Here is a 17366-nt window from a genome sequence, read left to right on the forward strand (position 1 = left end):
TACAACTTAAATGCATGCTTAAGGCCACAGCTTAAGACCTTGAATGATTTCTCAATTCATAGCATTTATCCACTAATTTTCAAGGATGGCTTTCAAATGCCCTAAGAAAATTTAGGCAAACACCTTGACCAGGTAAAAAGAACCAAATGTTATTATGTGACATGCTATTCTATGAAGAGACACTTTTAACACCCTCCGGAGAAAAACTACCCACCATTTTATTAGATTTCATATTTATGAAATGGTCACACGATAAACACATGCTATACTACAAAGAGAAACTTCAATTCCCTCTAGAGACGGGCACTGCCACTATTTTATTAAATTTTGTTTAGCAATCACACTTCTAATTTTTCATATTATTGTGTTAGGGGCTCTGCTAGGTGCAACTAGGTGAAAAAATCTAGACCAAAAAGACAAGGCCATTTGTTTTTTTGAACTAAATCACAGTGAATTGGACTCAAGAATTTTTAAGCAGAAATTAGATTTTAACACATCAAGCAATTTACTTACAAGGGAGAATGTTCGTAAGAGAAGCACCCATTCGAAGTTGAGCAAACTGCATGGAACGGTTTAGTAACCAAGGCAACAAGAATTGAATCTCTAAGATTCCCTGGAACTAGAGGTGCCCAACAAGAACAGCTAATTTTGTCACTTATCCTTCTGAAGAAGATGAACTAACACCAAGCTGCTTGTGGTGACTCAGGTGAACTTTAAAATTAAATATAAACAACCCCAAGGTTGTATCAACCTTACTATTACTGTTAGAATACCACAAGCATTAAAAGGACCTTACCACAGCACTTTTTCTAATTCCCCACCCTCTGTGCAACAGCAGGGTGTAGAATGGGCATCTATTTACCTAATGACTATTACCATTTTCATCTAGGAATCACCTTAAGAGAACAGTCACACTGCCTCCTCTAGGAAATAACATATTTGAGTTAGAGGAAAAGAACATATTTCTATATTATATCTAGCTTAATACTAATACTTTCCAACCTGCTTCACTGTTTAAGCACTTGCTAGAGGCAGTGGGTTTATTTTCACACTAGCAAGAAAAATGTTTACCATGAGTATTTGAGACCTGGGGGTTGGGGGGAAGTGAGGAGAGAAAAGCAATAATTGTGGCCCAAACAAACAGTCAGTTTAGACTGTAGTCTAACATAAAGACTACAGTGTAAACCTGTTGGTTAGAGCTCTCTGGTTCCTGTGAAAGCAATAACAGTGTGGTGGTATGAAACAAATTTCAAATCTATTGATTGAGATTTCTCTAGAAATTACTGGTTTTACAGAGTTGTATAGGAAATAGGTGAATTCTTTTAATTCTACTCCCTTACTCCTTCCGAGGTTCTCCTTGTTTTTGATGGCTCCGCCTACTTAGATCTCATTAGGGCCAATACTGATTTTCTCTCCTTTTTGCAGTTCTCTGGTCTTCAACCCCCTAAAGAAAACTAACATCTTACATCACTGAGGTGTAACTTCCATTGGATAGCAGGGAAGTTGAAACTTCAGTTTGGCCATGTTGACGCTTAGGGCACACAGAGGCTAAGCCCACAGTGTGTCTAAATACACACCTGTTAGGAATAAATGGATTCCAGGGATCTAGACAGAGAATTGGTTAAGCCAAAAGATCAAGTGCACTCATCCCAAGAAGAAAGCCACACGTGTCTCGGAGAAGCCATACAGTTTCAGGGTCATTCTGAGAACGCAGCTATACTACAGTCAGTCCAAACGGTCATAACACTAAGAAATCTCAATTTCTGAAGAAGCACATTTCAATAAAAATAAGAACATTTGTTTTGTCAAAGGAAGGATCACTTCACATAGCTGTATCTGTAGCAGGTTTTATATAAATGGAAGACACCCTTACTACAATTAAAATATGATTAATTTAATATAAACGCATTTTGCACATATACAACTTTTAAAGAATAAGTTCATGGCTTAAGCAAGTCAACCCAGATTGTAAAAATACTTTTCCTTTGACAAAGTTCCCTGGACAAAAAGAGACACCCAGCCATCAAGAGACACCTATTCATCTTTCCATTTAAAAGAAGACATCCAACCATAGTATAAATGAATCACCCAGCAACAAATCTACCATCAGAGAAATAAGAGTACAGTTTAAGAGCTCTTGCTGTGTTTTAGACCCTGGTTGATTTAGTTCATCTATATACATCTGACAAGGCACTCTGGACCATGGACTGGTTATACTGTGATGGCAAATTCAATCCAAGATTACACTGATTAAGCTAGTCTGAAGTTTCAGAAAGGAAGCAGAAGTTGAGGTGTCCCTTTAGGGGAAAAAAATGAGTATAGAAGTGAAACAGAGAGAAAGAGATGCAGGTATTCAAGCAGAAGAAAAAAAAAAAATGAACACTTTGTGGAGGGGAGACCGGCAGGAGGAAAGGGTGAGGCAAGGAGATCAGATTGGAAAGTAGAAATCAAATACGATGGGAGAGACCGAGCTGGTGAACAGCTTTTCTACAAGGTCCTTCACAGGGTCTGTCTGAAAAAGGTTAGCCTAGGGTTTGGTGCCCTGAGGCATAGTCTCATTCTGCATTTTAGGCATCAAGGTATACTATCACTTATCTGTTAAAGCCATTGCTAAGTTAGACAGTCAAGTCCACTGCCAAATTTTTAATTGAATAGCTGTTTCCCCTAAAATTCATATTCACCCAGAACCTATGAATGTGATCTTATTCAAAAATAGTCTTTGCAGATTTCATCAAGTAAGATGAGGTCATACTGGATTAGGGTGGGTCCTAAATCCAATATGACTGGCGTCCTTATAAAGAGAAGGAAATTTAGATACAGACACACAAGGAGAACATCCTGTGACAACAGAAGGGCAGAGATTGGAGAGATATATCTATAAGCAAAGGAATGCCAAGGGTTGCCAGCAGCCTACAGAAGCTAGGAAGAGGCAAGGAAGGCTTCTCCTTTAGAGCTTCAGAGAGAGCATCGCCCTGTTAACACCTTGATTTCAGATGTGCAGCCTCTAGAACTGTGAGACAATCAATTTCTATTGTTTTACACTACCCAGTTTGTGCAACCTTGTTATGGCAGCCATAGGAAACTAATAAAGGGAGTGGAGCATTCTGAAGTGATGATTTGCAGAAATTACTCTGGCAGTGATGAGTAGAAGTTGAAGGGAGGAGAGGCTGGAACCAAAAATGACCAGTTAGGAGGATATTACAGTAATTTGGGCTTGGAAAACAATGAGGATGTGGACCAGGCTGGTGACAGTGGAATGAAAACAAAGCCAAAATCTAGAGATGTTGAAGAGGAAGAACTGATGTTCCACAGTGAAGAAGAGCCAGACACAAAGACGATTCCAAAGTTAAGTCAGAGAGAAGGGTGGGGACTTCCCTGGTGATGCAGTGGTTAAGAACCCACCTGCCAGTGCAAGGGACACAGGTTCGAGCCCTGGTCTGGGAAGATCCCACATGCCACGGAGCAGCTAAGCCCGTGTATCACAACTACTGAGCCTGAGCTCTATAGCCCGCAAGCCACAACTACTGAGCCCACATGCCACAACTACTGAGCCCGCACACTCTAGGGCCCATGCTCCACAACAAGAGAAGCCACAGCAGTGAGAAGCACATGTACCGCAATGAAAAGGATTGACATATATACACTGATATGTATAAAATAGATAAATAATAAGAACCTGCTGTATAAAAAATAATTTAAAAACAAAAACCCGAGAAGGGTGGAGTCCCTGGCAGAAATGGAGAGGATTAGAATAAACAAATGAGTTTGCCATAAGGGGGAGAAAGAGAAAACAGCTAGTTTGGTTTCATATATATCAGAAGATATGTGGGCAGTTGAAAGTGGGAACTGAAAATTTAGGTGTTGGGACCTACAGAAGGAAATCTGGAAATCGTGAGCCTAAAAGTAAACAGCTGAGGCTCTGAGGACACTAGCTTTTCAAGTTGGTTAAAAGCAGCAGGAGCGCTCAGGGCCCAGTACTGAAGTATCTGGGGAACGCTTTCAACAGATGGGGAAAGAGAGAAGGGAAGCCTGGTACATCCTTATCTTTCTTTCCTGGGAACAATTTTTCTGTCCTATGAATATTGAATGGTAATTCTACTGATTACCTCTTACCAGCACTAGTCTTTTCAAAATGTATCACGTCTCACGAACTTTTGCTTCTTATTTCTAAGATCAGAGGAATGTTATGAAATACCTCTACACAAGACAGCCAAATCACATTATATATTCAGTTAATATAAATTAGGCAAAATGTATAACTTGTGAATAAATCCCTTATTTTCTTTTTAATTTTAGAATTGGGAAAAAAAATAACCAACCGTGTAAACTAATGGGTCATATCTATCACTCTACTTTCAAAGCTCTTAACAAATAGTCAACTTGGAAGGTCAAGAAAAGTCTTAACAATACTTCTGTAGGAGGCCGTTCAATGAATGGAATCGAAACAACTGTGCAGCCACCTGTAGAAAAACAACGTTGGAGTCGCACCTCATAGTGTAAACCAGGATGAATTCAAATGGATCAAAGATATAAATGCAAAAGAGGAAACTATTAAAGTACCAGATGAAAACATTCTTTTGTCGGTTAAAAATTTTTACCAGGTAGTTGCCAGGTAGATGCATGGAACTGTTAAAGTTCTAAAACAACTTCAAAGCCAGAAGTTCAGTGGAGTACTTGGACAGGCAAAGGAGAGAATCTACAAGAGTAAATGATTAGCCAAGCCTCCACCAGGTGAGCCAAACATCCCTTTTAAAATCAAAAGCTCCTTATTTCTTCTGCCTTAAAAATACAAGTCCCTTTTATTTTTAAAACAATTGGTAATCGTTTCCTAGAACTGTCACACAACGTATTAAATAGTGGGTGCCTTAAAACAACAGAAATGCATTGCCTCACCTTTCTGGAGGCTGGGAGTCTGAAATCAAGGTGTCAGTGGGGCCGTGCTCTCTCAGAGGCCTCTTGGGGAGGAGCTGTCCTTGCCTCCTCTGCCTTTGGTGTTTACTGGCAGTCCTTGGCATTCCTTAGCCTGGAGAAGCATCATTCCGATCACATGGCCAACTTTTCTCTGTGTCTTCACATCATCTTCCCTCCTTGCGTGTCCACCTCTGAATCCAAATTTCCCCTTTTCAAAAGATGAAGGCCTACTCTAATGATCTCACTCGAACTTGATTTCCTCTATAAAGACCCTATTTCCAAATAAGATCACATTCTGAGGTACTAGGGGTTAGAATTTCAACACATCTTTCTGGGAGTATACAATTCAATCTATTTCAACACACTTCAAGAGTATTACATCTGTTTAGCACATAAATAGATACAAAAAAACTGACATTCTCCATGCCAAGTTCCCCCCTGCCCCAGAAGTAGCACAGCCACAGGCCAACAACTCCCCACGAGGAGGCTTGAGAACCCTGGGCCCCCACCCCCACCCCGATTCACAGAAACAGAACCCTGAGGAGGGTGGGGCAAAGAAGCCCAGATGGGGCATTTTCCTCAAACACTCTCGAGATGAGAAAAGTATTTTAAAGGCTTAACAGCATCTGGGCCAACACGCTTCTATGGGGCTTCAAAGTTTCACGTGAAAGAAAAATCAGGAACTAGGTGTTTTCCTTGGATTTCAACCAGAGCTTCCAGAGGAGCAGTGAAAAGCCAGGTAGGGCTGACTTGGAAGTGGAGTGCTCCAAAGAAAGCTCCCAGGGGGCTGCCACCATCCATGCGGGGGTAATTCTAACCCAGTCCCAAGGCTCTTATTATAGAAAAGTTGCAAAGTCTGAACCACAAATCTTACCCTTAAACATAAGTATCTGTCGCCTCTCTGGGATGTCACCCATGCTTCCAAGTCACTTCCAAGTTATCTTTCATCACTGTGCCATGCTGAAACAGGCTGGAAAACTATGACAGCTTTAAAGTAAGGTCCACGGATCTGATTACAAGTTGGGAATCAGAGTACTAGGTAGGACTGCCAAGTCCCTGGAATCCACAGGAACCTCCCAGAATAAAATATGTTCCTTGAAGATGCTCCCAATTCCCAGACTGAGGTATTGTGCCCTCTCCTTGGTGCCTTGGCCATACCCATTTTAAGGTTTAAATTACCCTCGTGAAGTGAAACAACCTTGCTGCTAGCCAAGTGAAGCCTGTTAAAGTCCTCAGAGCCCAAGTTCTGTACATGCCTCTGGATATTGCTCTGGCCCTCACAAAAGAAAGGTTGGAAATGAGTCTCATGAAGGCAGCTGCTAGAAGGATGTCATAACAGCAGGTAGATTCTGAAGGGAGGTGAAAAAGAGTAACACCACAACTTTAAAGATCACTTCGACTTTATGGAAAAATTGAGGTCTAACAGGGCTCAGAGATTTCTTAAATATCATTAGTTTCCAAAGGCTTCTTTCATTCATTCATTTATTCATTCATTCAACAAGCATCTCCTGAGCTCAATCCATTGCTAACTTGTATGATGAGGATGAATGTTAGAGTCCAGGAAGGTAATTACTGGATTCCTGGTGAACAGAGCATCAGAAGCAGCCTTGAGCTCTGGAACGGCTAAGACAACCATGAAGTCTCAGAGATAACACAAGAAGCTCCAGAGAAACGTGAGCTTGGGGTTGGTGGGGGGCATGCTCAGAAAAAGTGAACCTCTCCCCTCTCCCTGGGGCCAAACAGCAAGAAAGGAACCCACAGTAAAACGATGGGGAGTCGGGGGGCTCAGAAGGAAGAGAGGACTCGTCTGGTGTTGAGTACAGAGTGACCTAGGCAGGAAAGGAGAAGGAGGAAGTCCACCTAGTTTGCCACTGAAAGAATGAAGAAGTGGATAAGGTAGTATGTTTCCCATGAGCTTAACTGTGAACATATGTCCCCTTTATTCTTCTTCCTGGGCCAGCAACTTCAGCACACTCATGACCCACCCAGATGTGCCTGGGGCTCAGTGAGACTGCCAAGCTTCTACCTTTCAGCCTTTAAAGGGCAATGAAGAGCCCAGAGCTAGATATTTGTCCAAATATCCATTAGACAGAACTAGAACACAAACTTGAAGTATGAAATTGCCCTTGAGGTATATAAAATTATAGTGAATTTTGGAAAAGGCATAATTTTTAATAAATCAAATTAACGGTTTCCTGATGCAATTCAGCTTCTGGGGGAAAAAATCGAATGTACTTGATTAACACTGAAAAATGAGAATCAGCCAATCAATGATGCAGAAATTAAAAATATAACAACTTGGCAGTCATACGTTTTTTCCTTTCTGACCTTCAGATAATGATGTTACACTTGTTGACAAGTGTCACTGTGTATAGGATAATGATGAATTAAGATTTAACAATCTCTTTTAAAACTAACTCTCCATCCATGGATAGATTATATAAAGTGCTTCTTAAAGATTAACAAATTTCATACAAACAATAAAGAGAAAAATCCTTCTCTATAGCTAGATATCAAAAAGCAGATATGCAACACCTGTTTTAAAAAAGCATCACTTGTCAGAGTGGCGTAGGTAGGTTTTATCATTCTCCTTGCTGCTATTGTTTTTAAATTGCAGAGGGAAAATAATTAATGTCGTGATGTGATCTTAAGCCAGGTCAGCTATAAGTACTTTACAGATGGGAACTTGATTATCATACTTATATGATGTATTTTATCATAATGCTCTTCACGTCTTGAGTCTGAGTAGAGAGATATTACAAGTCAAAAAATATGCCCTAGATAATTAAGAGAAAGGAAAATTCAACTTACAATCACCAACATTTGAAAATTCTGATAATACTCTGTTAGTAAAAATGTACTTCTAGAACTATTAGAATAGTCCAGTGAACTGATTATTTTTATTAAAATTCATCAGGCAAAATGAAGTCAACTGGGGGTTATGGTCCAAGATGGAGACAGAGGAGACCTCTGAACTCAAAACTCCCACAGGCATACCAAATCTCCCCTACAAACAGAGTGATTTCCCCTAAAAGAAATCCAGAGACTAGCCGAATGGTTCCTTCACTTTAGGCAAATGAGAAAATACCCTTATTGAAATGGGTAGGAAAGGCTGAGACACAGTCTCACTGAAACTCCACCCCCAAACCCTGGCACAATGCCATAAAATCAGAAGGGAACTCACAACTCCCAGCTTCTACCTGGGAAGGGAAGGGTTTGGTCCCAACATCTAATACCCCAGGAGTAGGCCCCCAAAGCACATTGCTCTGGAAGCCAACAGGGCTTACATCAACCACACCCATAATACTAGAGCAAGCAAATTGTTCTTAATGGACTCACTATCTTCCCAGGGTCCAGCACAAAAGAAGCAAATAGATACAGGCATTTCCCAGTGTTTCCCTGAAAAAGGTCCATCTGCATACTTTAAAAGCTGCTACCTGAGAGTCAGGTTTCTAATTTAGCACAGTCTAGGGACTGACTGATTCTCCCCAGAGACTGGGAAAGCAGGAGACACGATCTCTGCATTCTCCCTGTAGGCTGCTCCAAATTGCCAATATCTCCCTGGAAGGAGCTTGTACACACGTTTGGTACCCTAGCTTTTGCAGATGCCACCTAAGGAATACATCCCTTGATCACCTGGCTCTAGTGGCCAGCAAAGCTTGCACTTGCCAGCCCCACAGGCTTTTAACAAACAAATGTTCTTAAGGGGCTATCCTGCCAAGGGTCAGCACAGAGGAAGCAAACAGAAAATCCCATCACCCAGTCTTCCCCTAAAACGGATCTATTTGTATACTTTAAAAGCTGTTACCTGAGGGTCCAGCTACCAATCAGCCTGTATCTACATGCTCACTGAGATCCTCCCCTTTAGGATACTGACAGGTCTTGGCATACCCTCAACTATTGGGAGCCTCTAAGAACAAAGAATTCACCTTGGAAGATCACAGAGGTCTGAGAGACAACCAAGAGCTCAGGCTGGGCTGAATAGTAAGGTTCATCTCCAACATGAAACCACTCTGTCAAGACTGGAAGAGGTGGCTGTTTTATCTAAAGCACAGAAACCAATACAGAGAGTCAAGGAAAGTGAAAAAACAGAGGAATATGTTCCAAACAAAAGTACAAGATAAAACCTCAGAAATAGACTTTAATGAAATGTAGATAAGTGATTTACCTAACAAAGGGTTGAAAGTAATGGTCACAAAGACGCTCACCAAGGTCAGAAGAACAAGGCATGAACACAGTGAGAAATTCACTAAAGACATAGGAAATATAAGAAAGTATCAAACAGAAATTACAGTACTGAAGAATACAATAACTGCACTTCAAAAGTTCAATAGAAGGGTTCAAGCAGAAGAAAGGACCAGCAATTCAAAAACAGGGTAGTGGAATTCATCCAATCAGAGGAGTGAAAAGGAAAAAGCATGAAAAAGAGTGAAGACAGCTTAAGGAACTTATAAAAGGACAACATCAAGAAAACCAACAGTCACATCACAGTGGTCCCAGAAAAGGTCAGTACAAGAGAAACTGAAAGGAGTAGAAAGCTAAAAATATAATAGCTGAAAACTTCCCTAAACTGGAGAAAAAAACAAACATCCAGATCCAGGATGCTCAGAGAGTTTCAAATAAGATGAACCCAAAGAGACCTATACCAAGACACATTAAAATTAAAGTGTCAAAAGTTAAAAACAAGGAGATAATCTTAAATGCACCAAGAGAAAAACAACTTGTTACATACAAGGCTATCAATAGATAAGACTATCAGCAGTATTTCAGCAGAAACTTTCCAGGGCAAAAGGGAGTCACATCATATATTCAAAGTGATGAAGAAAAAAAAAAAAAACCACCAACTAAGAATACTCTACCCAACAAAGTTGTCCTTCAGAGTTGAAGGAGAGATCAGCACTTTACCAGATAAGCAAAAGCTGAGGGAGTTCATCACCACTAGATTAGACTTACAAGAAATGTTAAAGATACTTCTTCAAGCTTAATGAAAGGATGCTAATTGTAACAGAAAAACATATGAACATATAAATCTATAAAATAGGTAAACAACAAGGACCTACTGTATAGCACAGGGAACTATATTCAATATCTTGTAATAACCTATAATGGAAAAGAATCTGAAAAAGAATTTACACACATGCACACACAACTGAATCTCTTTACACCAGAAACACTGTAAATCAACTATCCTTCAATAAAAAAAAGAAAGTATAAATCTCACTAATTAGGTAAATATAGAGTTAAATTCAGAATACTCTAATGTTGTAATGATGGTGGGTAATTAACTTATAGATCTAGTATGAAAAGTAGTAAAAATGTAAATTGTGACATCAAACATAAAACATGGAAGGAAAGTCAAACTATAGAGCTTTAGAAGTTGTTATCAACTTAAAATAGACTTATAAATATAAGTTATTGTATGTAAGCTTCATGGTAGCTACAAAGCAAAAACCTATAATAGATACACAAAAGATAATGAGAAAGGAATCTAAACATACCACTAAAGAAAGTCATCAAACCACAAAGGAAAAGAGCAAGAGAAGAAAAAAGAAACAGGGAAATTACAAACAGCCAGAAAAAAATCAACAAAATGGCAATAAGTAAACACCTATCAATAATTACTTTAACTGTAAATGGACTAAATTCTCCAATGAAAAGACATAGAGTGAATGAATGGATCAGAAAACAAGATCCAACTGTATGCTACTTACAAGATACTCACTTTGGGTTTAAGGAAACACATAGATAGAAAGTGAAAGAATGGAAAAAAGATACTCCATGCAAATGGAAACGAAAAGAAAGTGGGATAGCTATACTTATCTCAGACAAAATAGAATTCAAGCAAAAGACTTTAATAAGAGACAAAAAAGTCATTATATAATGATAAAGGGGTCAATCCAGTAGACAATATAATATTTGCAAATAATTATGCACCCAAAATAGGAGCACCTAAACACATGAAACAAATATTAACAGACCTGAAAAGAGAAATAGACAGCAATATAACAACAGTAGGGAAATTCAATACCCCACTTTCAACAATGTGTAGATCACCCACACAGAAAATCAATAAGGGAAATATTGGACTTAAACTATGTATTAGACCAGATGGACTTAACAGACTTTTCATCTAATAGCAGCAGAAAACACATTTTTCTCAAGCACACATGGAACACTCTCCAGGATAGGTCATATGTTAGAACACAAAATAAGACAATAAATTTAAGAAGATTGAAATCATATAAAGTATCTTTTCCAACCACAATGGTATGAAACTAGAAATCAAGTACAAGAAGAAAACTTTAAAATTCACAAATATTTGGAAATTAAACAACATGCTACTGAAAAACAAATGGGTCAAAGAAAAATCAAAAAATACCTTGACACAGATGAAAACTGAAATAAAACATACCAAAACTTACAAAATACAGCAAAGCATTCTAACAAGGAAGTTTACAGCTGCATTAAGAAAAAAGGAAAGCACTCATTACATTGAGAAAAAAAGGAGCTCAAATTAACAACCAGTTTTACATCTAAGGAAATATAAAAGAAGAACAAAGTAAGCCAAAACCTGGTAGAAGGAAGTAAATAGCAAAGATTAGAGTGGAAATATGAAATCAAGATTAAAAAGACAACAGAATAGATCTTTGAAACTAAGAACTGTTTTTTTGAAAAGATAAACAAAATAGACAAACCTTTAGCTAGATTTACCAAGAGAAATTAAAAAAAGATCGCAAATAAATAAAATCAGAAATGAAAGAGGAGACATTATAACTGATAACACAAATACAAAGGATCATAAGAAACTACTATGAATCATTATACGTCAACAAATTGGACACAAGAAGAAACTGTTAAATTCCTGGAAATACACAAGCTACCAAGGCTGAATCATGAAAACAGAAAATCCAAACAGACCATTACTAGTAAGGAAATCTAATCAGTAATCAAAAACATCCCAACAAAGACGAATCTAGGACCAGATTGCTTCACTGGTGGATTCTACCAAACACTTAAAGAAGAATTTCAAACTGTTCCAAAAATTAGAAGAGGAAACACTTCCAAAATCATTTTATAAATCCATCATTACCCTGATACCAAAACCAGACAAGGACACTACAAGAAAAGAAAATTACAGGTCAGTATCCCTGGTGAACATAGATGCAAAAATTCTCAACAAAATATTAGCAAAGCAAATTCAACAATACATTAAATGAATCACACACCATGATGAAGTGAGACTTATTCCAGGGATTAAAGGATGGTTCAACATCCACAAATCAATCAACACACAACATTAACAAAATGAAGGATAAAAACCATATGATCATCTCAATAGATGTAGCAAAAGCATTTGAAAAATTCAACATCCATTCATGATAAAAACTCTCAACAAAGTGGGTGTAGAGGAAACATACCTCAACATAATAAAGGGCATACATAAAAAGCCCACAGCTAACATCATACTAAACAGTGAGAAATTGAAAGTTTTTCCTCTAAGATCAAGAACAAGACAAGAGTACCCTGTCTCACCACTCCTAATCAACATAGTACTGGGAGTCCTAACCACAGTAACTAGGTAAGAAAAAGAAAAAAAAGGCATCCAAATCGAAAAGGAAGAAGTAAAATTGTCTCTATTTGCAGATGACATGACATCAAACATAGAAAATCCTAAAGACTCCACCAAAAAACTATTAGAATAAATTCAGTAAGGTTGCAGATACAAAAGCAATATGCAAAAAGCAGTTGCATTTCTATATACGAACAACAAACTATCAAAAAGACAAATGAATGAAATGATCCTATTTACAACTGCATTAAAAAGAATAAAATACCTAGAAATAAATTTAGCCAAGGAGGTGAAAGATTTGAACACTGAAAACTATAAGACATTGATGAAAGAAACTGAAGATGGTACAAAGAGATAGAAAAATATTCTATGCTCATGGACTGGAAAAAATAATACTGTTAAACTGTCCATACTACCAAAAACAGTCTGCAGGTTCAATGAAATTCCCATCAAAGTCTCAATAGCATTTTTTACAAAAGCATTTAAAAAATCCTAAAATTTTATGGAACCACAAAAGATCCCAAATAGCCAAAGCAATCATGAGAAAGAAAAACAAAGCTGTAGGCACCAGTGTCACATTTCCTGATTTCAAACTATATTACAAAGCTATAGTAATCAAAACAGCATGGTATTGGCATTAAAAAAAAAAAAAGTAGATCAAGGGAACAGAATAGAGAGCCCAGAAATTAACCCATGCATATACAGTCAACTAATATTTGACAAGAGAATCAAGAATACTCAATAGCAACAGGATAGTGTCTTCAAAATATGTTAGGAAAACCGGATATTCACATGCAAGAGAATGAAACTGGACCCCTATCTACACCACTCACACACATACACACACAAAATCAATTCAAAATGGATTAAGGACATGAATGTAAGACCTGAAACTATAAAACTCCTAGCAGAAAACATAGGGAAAAAGCTCCTTGACATCAATCTTGGCAATAGTTTTTTTTGGATTTGACACCAAAAGTAAAGGCAACAAAAGCAAAAATAAACAAGTGAGACTTCATTAAGAAGTTTTTGCATAGCAAATGAAATCATCAACAAAACAAAAAGGCAGCTTACCAAATGAGAGAAAATATTTGCAAATCATGTATCTGATAAAGGGTTAATATGAAGAGCACATATAGCAAAAAAAAAAAAGAAAAAAAACCCCTATGATTAAAAAATGGGCAGAGGAACTGAATATACATTTTTCCAAAGAAGATATACAAATGCCAATGGGTACATAAAAATATCCTCAACCAATCATCAGGGAAATACAAATCAAAACCACAATGAGATATCACCTCACACCTGTTAAGTTGGCTATCATCAAAAAGACAACGGATAATAACTGTTGGTGAGGATGTGGAGAAAAGGGAATCCTGTATACTGTTGGTAAGATTGTAATCTTGTGCAACCACTGTGGAAAACAGTAAAGAGTCCCCCCCCCCCCAAATAATGTAGAATTACCATAAGATCCAGCAATCCCATTTCTGGGTGTATATCCAAAGGAATTGAAAACAGGATATCAAAGAGATATCTGTAGTCCCATTCATTTCAGCATTATTCGAATAGCCAAGATATCCAAGATATGGAAATGAACCAAGTGACCATCAACAGATGAATGGATAAGGAAGATCTGATAAATCTATATCTACATAGACGGGCTTCCCTGGTGGCGCAGTGGTTGAGAGTCCGCCTGCCGATGCAGGGGACACGGGTTCGTGCCCCGGTCTGTGAAGATCCCGCATGCCGCGGAGCGGCTGGGCCCATGAGCCATGGCCGATGAGCCTGCGTGTCCGGAGCCTGTGCTCCGCAACGGGAGAGGCCACAACATTGAGAGGTCCGTGTACCACCAAAAAAAGAAAACAAAACAAAAAATCTATATCTACATAGATATATAATGGAATATTATTCAGCTACAAGAAAGAAGGAAATCCTGCCATCTGTGGCAACATGGATGGACCTTGAGGGTATTATGCTATGTGAAATAATCCAGTCAGAAAAAGATTAATATTGCATGGTATCACTTATATATGGAATCTAAAAAAAAAAAAGTCAAATTCACAAAAAGAGAGTAGAGAAAAGTGGTATCCAGGGTTTAGAGGATGGGACAAATAGGGAGAGGTTGGTTAGAGTATAAACTTTCAGCTATAACATGAAAAAGATCTGAGGAGCTAATATAAGACATGGTGATTATAATTCAAAACGTTGTATTGTATAATGGATTTGCTAAGAAAGTAGAACTTAAATGCTCTCATCAGAAAAAAAAAAGTAAATGTGTGAGGTGATGGATGTTTAATCAACTAGCTGTAGGGAATCCTTTTATAATGTCTAAGTATATCAAATTACCATAATGTACACTTTAAATATAATTTTGTCAATTATACTCCATTAATGCTGAAATTTTTAAAAAATGAAATCAATTCACAATCTCTGTTATACTGATAGCCATCTGAGGATATCCAAATGTTCTACGCAGGTTTTTGTATCATACAGCTAATTCCAGGTACTTCTACAACTGCTTTCTTACTGCCCTTCTTACTAATGATGTTTTCTATTCCCTCTATATTAAGTTATTATTATTCTCAAACTGTGACCATATAAATGTAATATTGTCTATATTAGATTTTCGGTGTGAACTATGTTTTTAATGACAGAGAGTATTTGGATACAAAAAAGCTTTTCAAAATGTGACTTTGTCAAATTTCTGAGAAGCTTGACAATCATCTTCAAAGATTCCAGAGGACATTTTTTTCTTCCCTCATTTTTCATCTTTTTAAAATCAATGACTCTTTTTATTCTGCTTGGTCAGACTACTAGGCTTTTGATTTACAACAGCTATATTCCAATAGCATATATATAATTTCATTTTTGCCTTTATAATTATTATTTTTTTAAACCATCAAGTAACAAGATACAGTTTGGTCCAAGGATTTTGGAATCATTCAGGTCTTTTAAACTAATATAATCAAGTTATAGGGTGGTTTTGCTACACATCACATTATCATAAATTTGTTTAGTTCTGCGTTTAACAATGGGATGGCTAAGCATGGACGTAATATTTTCCTTCCCTTGATTTCCAGCTCCATTTTATTCCTAAATTCAGAAGATTATTGCCATGACATTTTCATCCACTGGTAATGTATTTGAATTTAGTTCTCATTGTTTCAAATGCCCTTCAAAGTTTTATAATTATAAAAATGTCATGATGGAAGTCTACTGATAAGTATGAAAAATATATACTTGACTTCAACAGTGTTCTAGAACTAGTATTACCAAAACTTCATTCAGGAAAATATATGCTTATAGGACAATAAAACTTAATAGTAACTAGAGTTGGCTCTCAGGGATATGACCCTTAGTTGTTCGTTTGTTTTTTCCTCTTCTCCCAAAGTATTTTTTTAAACAAAGGCAATAATAAATATAAAGATAAAACCTATAACCACATTACATGTAAATTCCAATATTTACTTATGGATCTGCTTCACATGGGAATGCTAAGGTAGGTAAGTGCTCATTAAAACTCCTAATTCCAAAGATGGCTGGGAATTTTTATTTGCCAGTTGGACTGAGTCTGAAATCTAAATATGCCTGTTAATCCCCATGTTTCCATGTAACCCAACCTCTGCTACCTAAATAGATGCCCTCTACCAAGTTTGGATCACAACATTGCTGGCTCCTTATTCAAAGGACCACATGTTCATATGTTAAGAAATGCAAATACATGAACCAGTATCTAAGGCCAGATACATGTTTTTCTTGGCCTATAATAGATCTCTAAAATGCAAGTACAAAACTCCACATTTATTTAGTTTAATAAAAAAAAGTCCCCTGCTTCATAGGTAATAATTAACTTAATCTATTAAAAGAGAGCAGACAAGACAATCGCTGTCTAAATTCATTACTCGTTTGATCTATAAGCCCAGAAAAAAAGATTTAACTTCCTCTTGCCTTGGTTCATCTACGTTAGCTCCTGAATGGATATGATGGGGCATGGAGGAGGTCATTTTCTAGTCTTGTTTCCATAATAACTAGAGTTCTTCTCCCTGAACAACAAGAGCAACAGTCAAGTTTTACAGGAACACCAGTTCTGAGAGTATCAACTGAAGGACCAAGTATCACTTCAGCCACTGTCATCTTTCTACAAGCTCCTCTCAGGGATGAGAACTTAATTTATTTTTCTATTGTATTACCTTTGTCCTACAATATTAAGACTAGACAGTTGAATGAATAAGTGGCATTCAGTAAAAAAAAAAAAAAAAAAAAAATTGATGATTCATAATTTAGGTGTTTTGAAGAAAAATCCTCAATATTAAAAATTTATAGGGCATAGATCACTTAGTGTTAAAAATTTCTGCCACTGTGAACATATAATATTAAATGCATTTATTACCTAGAGTCCACCCCCAATTTTTTGGTGAATACCGGTGGGTTAAAAATGTCAGATTAAAGACTTTCATCATCTAGATTTTGATTTCAAAAGATTATATCCTGGGCTTCCCTGGTGGCGCAGTGGTTGAGAGTCCGCCTGCCGATGCAGGGGACGCGGGTTCGTGCCCCGGTCCGGGAGGGTCCCACATGCCGCGGAGTGGCTGGGCCCGCGAGCCATGGCCGCTGAGCCTGTGCGTCCGGAGCCTGTGCTCCGCAACAGGAGAGGCCACAGCAGTGCGAGGCCCCCGTACCGCAAAAAAAAAAAAAAAAAAGATTATATCCTAACTTCCAGGAGAATTACAATGTAGGGATACTGAAAAATTTTAACCAATTCTGATGTAACCTTGAAACCAATTAGATAACAAACTATTTTTTCCCACTGTTTCTCCCATGATACCGCAACCAGTTCAAGAATAGTTAATGGCTCTGAAAAAAACAGTCGAACTTTGTGTTCTTA

At 37.6% G+C, this 17366-nt stretch overlaps 1 protein-coding gene across 1 annotated transcript in view; it reads right to left on the reverse strand.

The window, feature by feature from the left end:
- ESR1 (estrogen receptor 1) overlaps nt 1-17366 on the reverse strand; it is a 252237-nt gene that overhangs the window by 132522 nt on the left and 102349 nt on the right. The gene's annotated exons all lie outside the window — the stretch shown is intronic.

Source organism: Phocoena sinus, chromosome 12 (assembly GCF_008692025.1).
Source record: "Phocoena sinus isolate mPhoSin1 chromosome 12, mPhoSin1.pri, whole genome shotgun sequence".
In the NCBI taxonomy this organism is placed as follows: Eukaryota; Metazoa; Chordata; class Mammalia; order Artiodactyla; family Phocoenidae; genus Phocoena; species Phocoena sinus.